The sequence below is a fragment of the Acartia tonsa genome, chromosome 11, assembly GCF_053477335.1.
Source record: "Acartia tonsa isolate MP-2025a chromosome 11, ASM5347733v1, whole genome shotgun sequence".
Classification (NCBI taxonomy): domain Eukaryota; kingdom Metazoa; phylum Arthropoda; class Copepoda; order Calanoida; family Acartiidae; genus Acartia; species Acartia tonsa.
In genome coordinates, this window is record NC_137270.1 from 30,723,373 (window position 1) to 30,737,495 (window position 14,123).

The window sequence follows — 14,123 nt, forward strand, 5'->3', positions numbered from 1 at the left end:
TAGGATTGCGTTAAATACTTGTTTAGTTTTAAGCACTTTTTTGGGAGGGTTGGGGGGTAAAATGTTGTTTGCCCACTCTTATGACACCTCTTATTGTACCTCTACCCCCTCAAAATTAAAAAAAAAATATTAAATTATTAACCCCAAACCTTTGAAATCAACTGTTTAACCCTTTCAAAAAAGTCTTGGATGTCCTTTGTTATAAGTGTTGATGACTTTAAAAATCAAGCCAATGTTACATCTAATTGGTTGAGTTTATTGAGTTTAAAACAATATATCTAACATTAATCTACATAAATCTACTAGCTACCATAGGCAATTTTTAAAAGCGAAGCTTTTCTATAATTAGGGTCGGTCCGTACGTCCGTCCGTCCGTACGTCCGTCCGAGATAGATAGCTTTTATTTGTTAATTTAGGCATGTTAGAATTGTCCTATCGATTTCAAACTTTGCATGATGATTCCTGTAGTAGTTAGGTACGATTTAGAAAGCGTAGCAACTCTATAATCATTACCAGAATGTCCGTATGTCCATTTTAAACATGTTGATTTTTCTACTTTTTTAACAACAAATTTTTATGTGATCTTATTATCCGTTTGATCTGATTTTTGGTATATTGATTCCTGGGACAACAAAGAAAAATAGTATAAGCAAAGCAACTCTATAATCAAGTCCTAAAAATGTAAGTATGTCCAAAACATTATCCTGTACCAAGCAGTTTTTCAACAAATTTACTTACAATTTTGATTCGACTCTTTCGATACTTTTATATTCTGATTATTCAGTTCAGACACTAGACAAGTGTTAATGTCCGTTTGTCCTACCGTTTCAGTGCTTCGCTTTTATGGATGTTGTCATCCTTGTTATATTTAATATTATGTGAAGGTTTAAAAAAAAGTAGATACAATTTCAAAAATCTGCAATTAGCTATTTAAAAATATTATCATCATTTGAAAAATACCCCCACCCGTCCGTATTTATTTGACCCCATCCACCCACCCATTCACCTCCCCCGCCCCCCCCCCCCCCAATCCCCAATTCTAAGAAGTAAGTAATGATAATAAGCGTAATGGGGGGGGGGGGAGTGAAATGAAATCAGGGAAACCCAGCTAGGGTTATTGCTCTATTATCTCTCTCTGTTAACCCTATTTGACAATATAGTAGAAATGTTGGCACAGTAGATTTTAAATGGAAAGAGAAATAGATAAGATCGTTTTTTGCCAAAAAATAAATATATTGAAAAAAATTCCAGCTGTCGTTTTTTTTTTTGGGGGGGGGGGAACACTTAATAAAATTAACGACCTTTTTATCTGTCCCTTAAATATTATTTTAGATTTATTTCGCTTGTTGGCTATACCTTATTGCTGTTTTTATTTTTTGTGGGAAATATGTTGAAATGGAAGTTTTAGATGCACCTTTAAATATTGATTTACAGAACAGAGGCCAATGTGAAATAAAAATTTATTTTGGCAAGGACTTTCAAAGTATAAGAGGTAAAGGCGCAACACCCCATAGAAATATATCTAGAAGAGGTAGGCAACCCATTTTTTCTTAAATATTAGAATTAACAAATTTACCCCTCAAAATCTCTGATACATCCAAAAATATTTGTGGCTTCGCTTCTTGGATCAAATCATTACCATATCATTAACAAATTTTATCCATTTTGAGAAAATTTTTATGACTTTTGAGATAACAAGTAATTGATTTCCTATATGCATTTTTTAAATAGGATTTTAAAATTAAATTGATAGATATTTTATATTTTTAAAAAGGTAATTTTACTATCAGACATAAAAGCAAAGATAATAAAATAAAGTTTTAGGAAAATTATCTTTTTTCTTTCGTTTCAAGACAACTGTGTTTGGTTAATTGAAAGAGAAGGGGGTTGGGGGTGACAAATACGACGACAATATTGATTTTCAAATATACAAAATAAATAATAATGAGATTTTTAGTACTGTACAAAAATAAAAATTAAATACACTTGAAGCTTTAAATTGTGCCTATAAAAAATGACGTCATACTAGCCTACCATTTGGTCAAATGTATCTGGCCTGTCATTGGTAACTTAGTCTGTGTATTATCCTATAATTGGTTTTATTGTATGATGTCAATTTTTATACCCACTATAAAGAGCATCAATACACTTATACATGACATCTAATTACTATGGAACGGGAAGTTAACTAATTTTGTAATGTCCCTAAGATTCGAAAATAGCCTTAAACATGCACATGACTATTATGAAAAATCCATTAAAATGAGAGCCTAATTAGTACAGTCGTTTACGAGATCTTAAAGAACTAAAATGTGTAGGGACACTGTAAATTGACTCAAAATGCGTCTGTCTGAATTATCTCAATAGCCAAAAACATGCCCATGAATAGTATAAAGTATCCTTTGATAGAAATCCAATCGTTTACGAGATCTTTACACACATACGGACCTCCTTATAGTCTTTAATGAAGGGTAACTTTAAGTTATCTAAATAAGTGTCTGTCTGAATTGAATTTAAAAATGTAACTGAAGTAAAACTTGATGATTATTTAAATTTACCGTAGTTTAACCTAAAAATTCACAAGACTAGAGTTGTCCTTTAAAATTACAGGCCAAAACTTCTTATTTAAGATAGAACAACTACATTCAAGAAAGCACAGTTTTAAATGAAATTAGAATAATTGTAACTATATACGTGTGGAAAGGGATGTAGAGGGCTGTCAACCACTTAACAACATAGACTTCTAAGGAGGTTTGAAACCCCTTATTTTACCCCACTCAATCTTTTTAAAAAATACATTAGATTACCCTCCCCCCCAAAAATCATTGAAAACACTCAAATTGAAATTGGAAAGAGCTTGATTCCATTTTTATAAATTTCTTGTCAGTTGTTTTTTCCAGAATGGCCTCAAAACTGTTGATATCTCTTGGATTAGAACTAGTTCCTAATCCATACGGAAAAATCATATAAAATCGTATTCAATGTAGACAATTTTCGCGAATAGTAAAACTAACAATAATATTATAGGGCATTAACTGGTATATATCTTACATTTTTTCTTTTTACTATCCACTGAAAGCTGTCTATAATACGATGCAAAAATAATTATTTTTCGCTTGATATTATAGACAACTTTTTTAGCCCAAAGGGGCTTAAGGTCTGGGTTAATAAAAATGGTTTTAATAATCTTATTATTTTTATTTCAATATTTGTGAAAATTGTCCGTAATACAATGCTATACATGATTTTTCAGTGTGGAAGAGAACTGGTTCTAATCTATAATCTTACCAGCCATAAAATTGAGTCCCAACAGTATATGCATGGACAGTATGTATTTATTTAGTTATTTACTTTACCCTTGATTTAAAAAGATATATCATGAAGATAATTTTAATCACGCAGTTTAATACAATTTGCGTGTTTGTTTATATTCGCAATTTTTAAAGGGTTGAGACAAATATTTGCGCAAAAAAATATTTTGTCTCTTAACAGTTTAGCCTATTTAAGTATCAATATTTATTCAAGTATGGCTTCGAAACCGATTAATATCCAAAAGATTAGAGCTGGTTCTCAGCCATACTTGATAGATAATTTATAGCTTCGTATTAAAGACAATTTTTCATGAATACTAAAATAAAAGTCATAATTATAATACCAACTATTATAGGTTTTTATGGTTTTTCATTTTTGTATCCGCGGATAGCTGTTTTAATACAATGCGATAAATAAATATTATTGATGTATGTTTTTTTTTGATGTTTTGAGGGTGGAATACACCACAAAAACTCTTAGGCCGGGTAGAAGTAATATCATAAAATTTTACATATACTCAGATATACAATAAAGAAACCAAACTTTTATTTTGCTTCGTTACTTTTGTCCATAATTGTCCTAGTTGAATAGAATCTAACCTAGACATTTCTATTTCTATTTCTGTCATTAAAAAAAGTATTTTTAATTAATGACAAGAAAAACACATCAAAAACGTTACATAACTGAACTTTTTGCGATGAAAATTGACAAACCCATTTTACGAAAAATTAGTAAGTTATATATATATGTGTGTGTGTGCGTATGTTCAGTATGATCTTGTAAACAGCTTGACCGATTGTATCAAAATTTTCAAATCATGTACCCCTACCCCAAATAACCTACAGAAAAATGTTACACTAGTTCGCCCCTATATCCAACGGTGGATCCTATGTTTGCCGTGTCTACGCCGCGGATCCACCTTCAACTGCAGCAGCAACAACATCAGCAGCAACAGAAGAAGCCAAGAGCAAACACTTACAATCTCCCACCTACCTTACCACCATCATCGACCTTACCATCTACATCAACCATGCTTCAAACGGTTTTTTAACATTACAGACAAACAAACGGTGGCCCTTAGATATTAGGGGCGCAACCACCAGTATCCTACAAGAAAATATCAGATTTTTTTTTATCTGTAGCTTAAGATTTCAACAACTACTGAACTGATTGAGTTCTACTTTTTAGGGAAGTTTTTTTGGTACCAGGTTGGTTTTAGGCTATTTTATATTTTGTCTTAGGATGGTTTTAGGCTCTCCCGATCTTTTTTTCTCCCTTTTCAAACTCGTTAAATACAGAGAACCTAAATTATTATATAAAGCAGTATGTTTTCTTTCCATGGTCCGTTAAGATCTAATTAACCACTGAACCGATTGGGTTTTTTAAAAAGTGCAGTGTTCCAATGCTTGTTTCGGGTTTTATTTCAAATTTTATTCTTGTGATAATTTTAGAGTATCCCTCTCCCCCTCCTCTTTGATTACAGACTCCCTAGATGCTAGAGGCGCTGCCACTAGTGTATTAAAAATTTTTATAATAAAAAAAATCAAATTGATTTGTTTATTTTGTGAAGGTTTTATATTGCAATAAATAGAGATAATTATTCACAAATATTTGATCAAGTTAAAAATACTACTATAAAATGCAGTGGGAGATGACATTGGGCTGTTTGCTACACTAGTCCCCAAAGTATTATAATAATGATTCTGATTCCTTGGCTTAACAACTTTGGAGACTTTTATTGAATATTATTCTAATAAACAAAATGGCAGAATACAATTATCTGTTTTTAAAGGTGAGATAAACATAGATAGATAATTATTAATTAAGTCTCAGATATCAATATGATTTTGAGACTATTTACTACAAGATAATTTAAATTTTTTGTGCCAAAGAGAATTTTTAATAGCTGAAAATATAGTTTTTTGCTATCAACAAGCTTACTTATTCATCCTTGCAGTGATAATATAGCTTGGAACCTGACCAAGACCACTAAAAATCTTTCCCGAAAAGCATTAGTTTGGGGTTGCTCACATTGAGGTCCAAGGTGCGGGGTAAATTAAGGGGTGTTAACACCACTAAAGTTTTGATTCACTTTATATTCCCCCCCCTGAAAAATTTTATAAATATATTAGATTACCCCCCTAAAAACCTTTGAATCCCCTTATTTACCACCCTAAAAATAAAAAGCTTGTACGTCCCTAGTTGCCCATCAACATTCGTTATATTGATTCAAAAAAAAAGAAAAATAGCTTAAAATCTAACAATTCCCTATACATCCTACTACTTTAGCACAAGAAATTATGTATTGATTTTTCTAATTAACAAACATAAACTAGTTTTCTAGGTTAATTACACAATTATATAACTTTTTTCTTACAAAATTTTGTAATAAATAAGGATGATAACATTCATAAAAAGACAGGCTCTAAAAGACTAGAATAATTTTACCATGCAAAAATTGTTGTCAAAATGTTAATAATTATTGTTTTTGAAATGGACTTTTTAAATAATTATAAACTTACAACTGTTATATGAATCATCATGCAAAGTTTGAAATCAATAGGACAATTCGAAGATGCCTGAATTAACGACAAGAGCTATTCGTTCAGCTCATACCAATAACGAAATTAATTCGGAAGAAAATCACGAAACATATACGTGTTTTTCAGCTGTCGTTGGGGGGCAACACATCGTAAAATTGACGACCTCTCCATTTGCCCCCCAAATATTATTTTAGATCTATTTTGCTTGTTGGTTATACCTTATTCCTGCTTTTATTTAATCAATGTATAAACAGAAATACATTGAATTAAAACCATACATTTAAATGATATTCTGTTTATGTACTTATTACTACTAGTTTGTCAATGTTTTATTGATCTTCGCTATTATGGATTTTGTCTTACTTGTATTGTATACATAAGTTCTACAGCAAATATAATACAACGTGTAATATTAACAAGGATGACAACATCCATAAGTAGCGAAGAACAAACGTATCATTAATGGGAATACGGACTAGGAGATTTAATTAAAGAACATTTGTTAAAATCAAGAAAAGATCTATAGGAGAACAGAACCTCACATCACAAAACTTTTCTCAAGTATTTTTTATATTCATTTTTCATTGAATGATTGAAAGACTGGTAGACAAGGTAAATTACATGCTGGATGCTCTTTGGTATAGGGAATCTTCACAAAAAAAAATAACTGTCTATATTAAATAGCAGCTTAGAAAATCAAATTTCTCCGTAGCGTTACAAAACTGACAGACTTACTAACTGGTTTACAGACGGACAGACAAAGTGAATTATAGAGTAGCTTCGTTGGCAAAAATATTTCAGATATTTATTTTTATTTCTGTATGTTACTCAACATTTTTCTGTACAGACAAATTTTTGTCATTCTTATATAAAAGTAACAGTTACTATACCGAAGTATTTCGCTATCCGTTGTGAACTAATATGGTTCTCCTCTAAGAGTAGCTTCTTCTAGGTCCTGAGAGGGTTTATAACTATTTTAGGGAAAGTTACCAACACACTACCATTAGAAATAGCCTCTAGAAAAAGCCCCCCAAACACTAATTATCTTTCTGTTACTTTTTCTTTTTAAAACTAAAATAAAAATTGAGGGGTCGAATTCAACCCCCCACAATCTCACGTGCCCCTAGAAGCCTCTAGCGGCGTAACCGCTAGTTTAAAAGTGGTGGGGTGATGTCATAAAGAGGAAGAGGGAAAAGGGAAGTATCGTTTAATTAGCCAGCTGGGAGAAATATTTTATTAGGATATAAGAAAATCTAAACACATTATCCACTTGTTTTAAATCCATTAAATATTTTACAACCTGACCTTTACAATGAATGAATGTTGTGGCATTTTATTAGTAGCGAAGCTACTCTATAACTAAGGATGTCCATCTGTCTGTTCGTCTGTATTTATGTATATTCGCGAGTAAGTTGGTGTTTCTGTCAGTCTGTAAGTCCGTCTGTCCGTATGATTTTCCGCCCGTCCGTCTGTGTGTCTCTTTGAAAGTCTGTATTTCCAATTGTCCTTCTGTTTGTCCGTCCATCCAGCTGAACGTCCGTCCTCATGTCCGTCTGTCTTTTTTTGTAACTCAGACTTTAAATTTCATATTAAATATAAATGGCTTTAGTCTTCTGTTAATATGATAATCACAAAAAAAGAAGACGAAGAAAGTCCCTCAATTACGTCATAAAAATGAGGGATGAGGAGAGGAGGAGTGGGAAAGAAAACCCCTAAAAAAGATATGGATAATCCCTCGTTTTTATGACGTAACATGCTGATTTTTTTGAGGGATTTTCTTCGTCGTCACAAAAAAATATTTCTAAAATTTTATTCCTTATAAAGTTTATTTGTTATAGATGCGCTACATCTAGACTTATAAGTCCTTGTTATACTATTTATGGTTTATTTGCTTATGATAATTCTGTTGTTTTTAGGTTATTTATACTATAACAATTGTATAACATACAATAATTATATAATTTATAAGGACATGATGACATATAGAAGAAGCGAAGCTTAGCAAACCGAAAAGTCAGACAAACGGACATTTACAAATATAGAATAACAACACTTTTTATTTCAAAATTATTATCTAATTATGGCTTAAATTCATATACGTCAAAGCAGTGTTAAATATAACGTTTTAATGATAAAAATTCATATACTAATGTATTTTTCAAGTACCTATTTAAAAGTTAATCATAGTTTTAAATGGATAAATCACTAAAAATGAATAATCATACAATTAATACCTAAAATAAATAACTTTTTTTCACTTTTAGATAAATTAAAATTAACATACTTTTTCAAGTTTCCTGTTTGAATAATGATTCAGATCATAACTGTTTTAATTTGAATATTGCTATTTTATTCAACGGGAATTTGTGGATAGGGTAATAAACTAAAAAATTATATTTTTCCCAATTATGATTAACCAAATTCGCCCAGTGTTAGTGGTTAGAAATATTCATTCATTTCATGAAGACTTTAAATTGGGTCTTTCAAATTCAACCAATAGCGTCGGGAATATTAACATGGCCTAGTCGCTACAAAAAAGCAGTAAGGAATTTGCTAACAGACGAAAAAGGTCCCCAACAGGGGGATCCAGTTAATTGTCTGGTTATACATCTATATTTATATATTTAATGTACATCTTGTATATAATTAGTTTAATTAGAAATTGAATTTTACACAAAGAAAAACTATTTTACATCAAAGTTACATTAGAAAGTTAACAGTATGTACAAGATGAAAAAACTTTTGAAGGGGGTGTTAATTTTTATAACCTCCTTTCGCACACCACTGATTTCAAATATTTGTAATTTATGAATCGTAAAAAAGTTGGGAGCAAATATTTTTATTCAGATATAATATCCCTACCCCACTTGAAAAAAGTATAGAATTTCAGTATTTTATTTTTAGTTGCAAAGCTACACTTTTGTGCGTCAGTCAAAAAGACGTCTAAGCTTTTTACTTGCGGGGTGGTTCAAATGCAAATCATCCTTATTTAAAAGTAACAGGATATCTAGGTGTGGGTTTTCCAGTATCGCATCGAAACCAATTAATATCCGGTCCTCAGCTATACTGAAAAACCATGTATAGCATCGTATTACAGAATTTTTTATTTTAATACCCGCGGAAAGCTTTCTATAATACTGTGCAGTAAATAACTATTTACAAATCAAAAAACTAAATGGTTTGTTGTTTTAATGGTTGGTGGTTTTGTACAACCAATTCACTTCACTTAAAATAGGAAAAAACACTTTAAAGTAGAATATCATTATCCTTCTTAAAGTATAAAACAATGATATCAAAAAATCGAAATATATAATATTATCTGGTTTTATCAAGATTCCAGAGATAATTAAAGGATTAAAATCTTTAAAGTTTAGTATTTACATATGTTTAAAAAATGAATCCTTTTTTATCACATAGTCTTAACATTTTTAAAAAAAAGTTTTTTACTATATTTCTTAGTCAATTCTCTTTGGACTGTTGATAGGTGATGTGTTCGAATCCCGGCTCAAACCACATAATAAATAACGTCGTTTGTCCCTAGACTGCTGCTATGTCAGATGTGCGACATAATAACAGTATGGGGAATGCTATGATATATGATACTCACTCCATGAACAGCTGGGACATTCAGACAAAAGTTATGTAATCAATGGGTTGGTTGTCTATAATGTTAGTGCCTTAAGACATGTTTTAAAGAACAGGGCCAGGCCTACGTTGTTATCAACCGTCCCCAGTACATTGTCTCCTCCCCACTAATAGCCTAGAACCAACCAAGGACCAATACCAAGCTTCTCATTTCTCAAATATCAAAAACTTAGTTTTTAAAACATAAATCTTATTGCTTGAACACACTTTTTGTGACCACAATATCAGTTTATTTTTTTGTTATCAATTAATTGCATTTTGTTGCATTGATGATAAAAAACGTGGATAAATTTTGGAAACATGTGTGTACAGTAGTATCTCAGAAACAGCCAAAATATTTTTTCCAGTATTGCTTAGAAACCGATTAATATCCGCTGGATTAGAACTGGTTATCAGCCTTACTGCGAAGCGAAGCTCTACAATCATAAGGAAGGACAAATGAACAATAACGCTTGTAGAGTGTCACAGATCTAAATAAGTAGAACATTAATATGTATGTAAATAATCTGTATGGTAAAAATTTTAAATTAATGGTTGCCCCCCCCCCCTTCTGCTGGGCGTAGCCACCAGTATATATAAAATCATAATTTTTAACCCATTTATGACGTTTGTGAAATTTCTAAATTTAGATATCAATTACTTTTTCTCCCTCAGGGTTCTAAGCTGAGCAATTACTTGCTCATATATATTTTTAAAGTGTTTTAATTTTGGAAAAGAAAAAAAAATATTTTACAAAAGTAACAGGATGCATTATCTTTCTAACCGCTGAACTGATATAGTTCTCCTTTATAGTCTCACTTCTTATAGGTCCAATGAAGGATTTTGGAGAGAATACCTCCCCCCTCCCAAGATATTTTTTTACTTTTTGTAATTGAATTTAGAATTGATTTTTGAGGTCTCTAGGGGCGTAACAAATGAAGGAAGTTGTTAGGGCTTCCAAGTAAACTAAGGATATCTTTGTTGTAATAATTTGGAATAATAAAGAATTGATTATCTTATATTTTTGCAAATGAAATGGCACACGCTTGTTTTCATCATTTCAAAACTGATCACTCTACAAGAAAAAGGTGCTCGTATTAAAAAGCTGAAAACTGTAAAAACAAGGATGACAACATCCATAAAAGCGAAGCACTGAAACGGTAGGACAAACGGACATTAACACTTGTATGGTATATGACTTGAATAATCAGAATTTAAAAGTATTAGAGTCGAAGCAAAATTGTAAGTAAATTTGTTGAAAAAACTGCTTGAAGCAGGATAATGTTTATGGACATACTTACATTTTTGGACTTGATTATAGAGTTGCTTTGCTTATAATATTGTTCGTTGTTGTCCCAGGAATCAATATACCAAAAATCAGATCAAACGGATGATTAGAACACTTGAAAATTTGTTGTTAAAAAAGTAGAAAAATCAACATTTTTAAAATGGACGTACGGACATTCTGGTAATGATTATAGAGTTGCTACGTTTTCTAAATCGTGCCCAACTACTACAGGAATCATCATGCAAAGTTTGAAATCGATAGGACAATTCTAACATGCCTAAATTAACGAATAAAAGCTATCTATCTCGGACGGACGGACGGACGTACGGACGGACCGACCCTAATTATAGAAAAGCTTCGCTTTTAAAAAACGCTAAATGATTTATTAAATGCGAAGCTTCACTGCATTCATAGGGTTCATCCGAGCTGGATTGGTCTAATCTTTCACTTAGGCATGGTAGATTTGTAACAGACTTTGATTTATGATAACGCTAAGAGCAATTAAAAAGGGGTCACTGGACATTTTATTACACTAGTTTCCAAACTTTTATAATAACGTTTTCTTATTCATTGGCTTAACAACTTTTGGGACTTTTATTGAATTTTGTTTGGTTGGTTATTTAAGTTGAGTGTCTAAACGTTTCAGCCACTATTTGTAATCAAGTAAGGGTAATTTTGGGTATCTTAATTGGGTGTGTACATCAATTTATAGGCCATTGTCTTTTCTCTTTAGATCTCTGGCTTATAGTTACAATTTTCAAAGCATATCAACTATATAATTTACACACTTATCAACCCCCAAAAGTTTTTACTTTTTCTTTTTGAAACTAAAATTAAAAGTTGGGTAGAGTCGACTTCTTCCCTGTCTCCCTTAAGTGCCCCTAGAGGCGTCTAGGGGGCCTAGCCGCATGTAACAAATACAGCAATATTATATGAACATATAATACAAGAATAGAATAACTTTTTCAAAACAATTTTAAATTTAATTTCAACTGTTGTAAAGTTACTAAGAAAAGTTAAATTTTGAAATGGATATATTTATCACTTGGATCTAACAACAGATTTTCATTTTCTCTAATATATTGAAACACGTAGCGGGGTAAAAATTTAAAATAACGGTCTCCCCTATCCCGTCCCCTCCAACTAGATGGACGACCAGATCAATAAATGACAGGAGAAATAGCAAGATAAACTGACGGCTAGTTTTCCACTGCTACAATATCCACGTATATTCTACATCCACTATTTTGATTTATTTAAATTATTGTAGCTTCTTTAGAATTTACACATTTCTGTCCTATCTCCTATCCTCTCTCTGTCAGCGGGACAGCACGCAGCACACACACTAGTTGTCGGGTAGGTGCTAGGTTCGAATCTTGGCCACAAACCGCGTCATAAATAAAGACATTATAAATGGTTCCTTCCACTGTTATTTCAAGTGCACGACATTAGATAGTTTGAGTAGGGGGAATGCCATGGACCAGAAAAGGCGAAATTCATTTACATGTTAAGAAAGGACTTTCAGCCAAAGGTTAAGAAATCGAAGGTTTTCTGTCTGAAGGATGTATGCACTTCATTACAAAGATTAGTAATCTTCATACATTATTTTCATTTTAATTTTAAAAGTCTATAAATTGTGTTCAATAGATTTACGTAAAGACTTTAACTATAGCAAACCTACATTATCTTATTAGCTCTTATCGGATTTTAAAATTTCAGTTGCATATTTTGCCTAAGTTTATGCGCTATCATTAACAAATATTTATTTCTTACATTTATGACAATTCAATATACATCCCCAATTATGATATACAATATTCATTCAAATTAAATTGAAATTAGTTGTTGAAAAGTTAGGACACTATTATTTTGAATCAACCTAACAATATTTGATGAAAGTAACCAAACATTAAGCCAACGAATAAAAGAACATTTTGAAATACTGCACTGCTACAAATATGATATTTAGTCTTTTAATTTTTAAACTGTTGAAATCAATAAATACTTATTCTTTTTTCACCAAAAATTGCTGCGCTAATTTTAGTCATAAATGTTCTTGTTAAAGACCATAAAAAAAACTTAACATTGAATTTTTTTCACTAAAAAAATATGATAAACCGCAGCAAATGTCCATATGCTGGTCAGAGCCGTATAAAATGAATTGCTCTCGCCTTTTAAAATTTTTGCACACACGTAGTTTCATCTCCTTAGGGACGACTGTCGGTAATTCTCTCGCTCTTTCTCTCACACACACTCGACCATCTCGGAATTATCTCCCTCCCTCCATCTCCCTCTCTCTCTCTCTCTACCTTGCTTTCTCTTTGTCATACGCTCTTCCAAAAATTCGTATTTCACCGAGGTCTGAAGAGAAGGGATTGTCTTCAAAAACAGCAAAATGATCGACAGACTACTTTTTATTTTAGTTTAAAAAAGAAAAATTTTAAAAATTTGGGGAAAGCAATTTGCGAGCAGAAGAAAAAGGTCCCAACCACTGGAAGCAGGTAGTTGTCTGGGTTATTCATCTATTCTTCAAGCCTTTTCTTCTTTAAATTTATTTTATAAAATTGCTTCACTGTATGCATACCGAAAAAGCATATAAGTGTAAATAAGAGAAAAAGATATACAGGGTGGGGCAAATAAGACCGGACAAACTTTAAATGGCCATAGCGCCAAAACTACTTGACCGATCAAGACGTTTGACCCCACTATAAAAAGCTTAGGTAATTACCCTTTAGCAGAAAAAAATCTTTGGACGAAGATGGGCTCGTACTCCGAGCTGGCCGCGCTTATGTTCAACAAGGCAGATTCGAAATGCGCCGGTGGAATAATCTGGATTCTCGACTAGGGCCCACTAAATCGAATCTCAGCCCATCTGTAGATGAGGTAGAGTTATGCAACTTGCTGGGGATACTGTTAGATACATAAGTAAGACACTAGAAAAGACTAGAGCTCTCTATCTAAAGTGGCTTGGCTGTAGTACTCCGGCAAAGTGAAACTTGGCAGATTTAAAGATGTCAAAAATTGTGTGAAATCGTGAAAATTTCTCGGTTCTCGACGTTAGAGACCCATATGGAACTTAAAAACTTATTTTAGACTATGAATTGCGCTGACAACCCTAGTTGAATCTTCATGCAATTTCCAAAAATGTATAGAACGTCGTTCCATCTCAACTGTGGTCCAAATAAGAGCCTCCGTGTCAAAGGGTAGCGTTAAAGTTGGGTAAATTTGGATCCTGCGGTTACTCACGTTCCTAAAGAAATTGGGCCTCCCAGCAGCCCGTTCTTAATTCAATGGACTTTTAGGCCTAGGGCTACTTTGAAGCATGCACCAATAGACGTGCCTATACAACAAAGACC